Here is a 4630-nt window from a genome sequence, read left to right as displayed (position 1 = left end):
CAACTTCATTATATACCAGAATGAACTCAATGTGGGTAAAATACAAATATAAGTCACAGTGCCATAAAAATCCTACAAGGGAACATAAGCAGTAAAATTTCAGGTATCTTGTGTACAATATTTTTGCTGATATATCACCTAGGACAAGGAAAACAAAGGAAAAAATAAACTAATGGTACAACATCAAATTAAAAAGCTTCTGCACAGCTGAAGAAACCATCATCAAAATGAAAAGGGAACCCACTTTATGGGAGAATATATTTGCCAATGATGCATTGGACAAGGGTTTAATCTCTAAAATATATAAAGAACTTGCACAGTTCAATACCAAGAAGACAAACAATCCAATTAAAAAATGGGCAAAGGCCCTGAATAGACACTTCTCCAAGGAGGTCATACAGACAGCCCAGAGACATAAGAAAAAACAGACTTCAACTTCACTAACTATCAGAAAGATGTAGATTAAAATTACAGTGAGGTATCACCTCACACCTGCCAAAATAGCTGTCATGAATAAACCAACAAGCAGGTGCTGGCAAGGATGCAGGGGAAAAGGAACTACACTATTAGCATAGTCCCTACTATACTATTGGTGGGAATGCAGACTGGTACAGTCACTGTGGAAAACAGTATGGAGTTTCCTCAGGAAATTAAAAATGGAACTGCCCTTTGACCCAGCAATTCCACTTCTGGGAATATATCCTAAAAATCCTGAAACATCAGTTCATATGTTCCTATGTTCACAGAAGTATTATTTACAATAGCCAAGATTTGGAAACTACTTAAATGCCCATCGGTAGATGAGTAGATTAAAAAACTGTGCTACATTTACACAATGGAATTCTATGCAGAGTGAAAAATAATTCTTACCTTTTGTGACAGCATGAAAGGAACTTGAAACTATTATGCTAAGTGAAATAAGCCAGTTGGTGAAAGACAAATACCATATGATCTCACTTATAAGTGGAATCTAATGAACAAAGTAAACTAATGAGCAAAAATAGAATCAGAGGCATAGAAACATGGAACAGACTGACAGCTGTAAGAGGGGAGGGGAGAGGTGGGGACTGGTTGAAGGGATTAGTCAAAGAACATATGACTCATGACATAGACAATGGTGTGGGGATTGATTCTGGGAGTGGGGGTGGGCGGGCCGAAGGGGGAAAATTGTGACAACTATTGTAGCATAAACAATGAAATATTTAAAAAAGATTCTTATTTAATTTCTTTTGGATGTATACTCAGAGGTGGAACTGCTGGGTCATCTGGTAGTTCTATTATTGCTTTAGGAACACCCGTACGTACTCTTTCCCATATGGCTGCACCAATTCACTTTCTTACTAATGGTGTATGAGGGTTTTTTTCTCCACATCCTCACCAACACTACACTTATCCCTTGACTTTTTTATAATGGCTATCCTAACAGGTGTGTGATGATATCTAATTGTGATTTTGATTTGTATTTTCCTGATAATTAGTAATGTTGAATACACCTTTTCATGTACCTGTTAGCCATTTCTGCATCTTCTTTGTAGTAATGTCTGTTTGCCCATTTTTAGTCAGGTAAATTGTTCCTTTGCCATTAAGTTTTATGAGTTCCTTATGTATTCTGGATATCAGTCCATTATCTGATATATGCTTTGCAAATATTTTCTCCCATTCCATAGGTTGCCTTCTAATTTTGTGGATGGTTTTCTTTACTGTACAGTAGCTTTTTAGTTTGGCTTCATCCCACTTGTTTATTTTTACTTTTGTTTCCTGTAGTTTTGGTGCCATGTCCAAAAATCATTGCCAAGACCAATGCCAAGAAACACTGTCCCTATACTTTAGTTTTAGGAGTTTCATGGCAGGTCTTATATTTGAGTCTTTAATTCATTTTGAGTTAATTTTTATAGATGATGTAAGATAAAGGGTCCAGGTTCATTCAATTGCATGTGGCTATAGAATTTTCCCAACACCATTTTTTAAAAAGAATATGCTTTCCCCATTGTGTATTCTTGGCACCCCTGTCAAAGATTAGTTGATACATAGCCCTTTTGAAAGCTCTTTTGTTAGTGTTTTATAGCATCTGATGATGTGTGGTTGGGAAATAAAGGAAAAGCTCAAAAGGAAAGGAAAAAGATGCTATTTTATTAACCTCTAAAGTAGTATTTCTCAAACTTTGGCATGCATACCAATTACTGAGGATCTTAAGATGTATGTTCTGATTCAGTAGATCTGGGGTGGAGCCCAAGGATTTGCATTTCTAACAAGCTCCCAGGTGTTGCTGATGCTGGTGGTTGGAGGCACACACTTTGAATACAGCAGGTGCTAAAGAAAATAAATAAATAAATATTATATGTATGTATATGTATATATATACACACACACACAATTAAAACAAATATGTCTTTGCTTTAAGATTAATCACAATCCCTTTTTATTTTAAGTAGGAAAGTCCGTTTCTCTGTAAGACAGGGCAAAGAAATGTTTTCCAAATCTCCGAGGTATTTTCAAATAACATTTCCATATGCCCGGAAATGCTAGGTCATTCACCTAAAATATTCAGAACAAAAAGAGAACTCAGTTATATAGCCATAGATAGAAAAAATAGATATCCTATAATGCAGTTAGGAAACATAACTCTATGCATGTACAGGGTGGGAAAGAGGAGTTTCATTCACAATAGCAAACAAGAAATAAAAAGTATCTAATGCTTTACTTAGCCAAAAATACGCAGGAACTATAAGAATAAAATAACAAAATAGAACTTAACCAAGGTATATCCATACACAAAATAATGAGTTTGGACCCTTGGCTTACAACATATAGAAAAATTAACTTAAACCAAACCAAAGACCCAAACCTAAGACCTAAAATTATAGAACTCAGAAGAAATCACCATAGGAAAGCTTCATAACATTGGATTGGCAATCATTTCTTGTATATAACACAAAAAGCATAAGCAAAAAAAAGATAAGTTGGACTTCATTAAAATTTAAAACATTTGTGTGTCAAAGGAAACTACCAAGAGTGGAAAGGCAACCCATGGAATAAGGAAATAGTTACAAATCATAGGTTTGATAAGGGTGTAATATTCAGAATCAATAAAGAACTCCCATAACTCAACAACAAAAATAAACAACCTAATTAAAAATGGGTAAAGGATTTGAATAAACATTTCTCCAAAGAAGATACTCAACACCACTAATTACTAGGGAAATGTAAGTCAAAACCACAGTGAAATGCCACTTCACAACTATTAGAATTGGTACTGTAATAATAAAATGAAATAAGTAGGAAATAAGTTTTGGCTAGAATGTGGAGAAACTATGGCCTTGTGTACTGTTGGTGGGGATATAAATGGTGTGGCTGCCAATGAAAAACAATAGGGCAATTTCTTATAACACTAAAAATAGAATTACCCTATTATCCAGCAATTCTACTTCTGGGTAAGTACCCAGTTGAAATCTCATTAGGAATGAGTGTGTGCGTGGACATGCAAGCAGAAGAAACCTGATAAAATGATTCTAAAATACATAAAAAACAGTCAACATATTTTGAAAAAGGAAAGTGATAAAGGATCTGTTTAACTAAAAATAAAAATATTCTATAAAATAAAAGACAAAATAAAAACTGATGAACTAGTCTACAAAATTTTTATAACTTCCATTGTTAAAAATAAATGCACATAAAAACAAACAATAAACTGCAGAAAATAGTTGCTGTGAGCATAATAAAGGGCTAATAAGCTTAATATATAAAGTTTCTTACATGTCAATAAGAGAGACACAATTATACTCACAGACAATGAAGAAAGGGAAAAAAGAGCAATTCATGAAGTGAAAAATACAGTGGCCAATAAGTTATGAAAAAGTTTCTATTTCATTAATAATCAAAGTAATATATGTGCTTGCCTCCTCTGTTGACTATTAATTGACTATAAAGGTATGGATTTATTTCTGGGCTCTTTATTTTGTTCCATTGATCTACATGTCTGTTTTTATGCCAGTACCATGCTGTTTTAATCATTATGGTCCTATAGTATAGTTTCACATTAGGTAGCATGACTCCTCCAACTTTCTTCTTCCTTCTCAGGATCACTGTTACTTCTCAGGATCACCGTTACTATTGTGGTTCCATAAAAATTTGTGAAATATTTTTCTAGTTCTGTGAAATGCATCATTGGAATCTTGATAGGAATTGTATTGAATCTATAGATTGTTTTGGGTAGTATGGACATTTTATTGATATTAATTCTTCCTAGCCATGAACATGGTATGTGCTTCCACTTAGTTGTACCTCTTTCTATTCATTTCTTCAATGTCTTATAATTTCATGAGCATAAGTCTTTTACACCCTTTGTTAGATTTATTGCTAGGTATGTTATTCTTTTTGAAGCACTTGTGAATGGGATTGTCTTCTTTATTTCCCTTTCTGTTAGTTAGTGATTGGCATATACAAATGCAACTCTTTCTTTCTTTTTAAAAAATATTTTATTTATTTATTTTTAGAGAGAGGGGGAGGAAAGGAGAAAGAGAGGGAGAAAAACACCAATATGTGGTTGCCTCTCACATGCTCCCTACTGGGGACCTGGCCTGCAACCCAGGCATGTGCCCTGACTGGGAATCAAACCAGCAACCCTTTGGTT

Source organism: Sturnira hondurensis, unplaced genomic scaffold (assembly GCF_014824575.4).
Source record: "Sturnira hondurensis isolate 20B ecotype Veracruz unplaced genomic scaffold, ASM1482457v3 Scaffold0015596, whole genome shotgun sequence".
Classification (NCBI taxonomy): Eukaryota; Metazoa; Chordata; class Mammalia; order Chiroptera; family Phyllostomidae; genus Sturnira; species Sturnira hondurensis.
The sequence above is the reverse complement of the archived record's forward strand: the minus strand, read 5'-3'. Positions refer to the sequence as shown.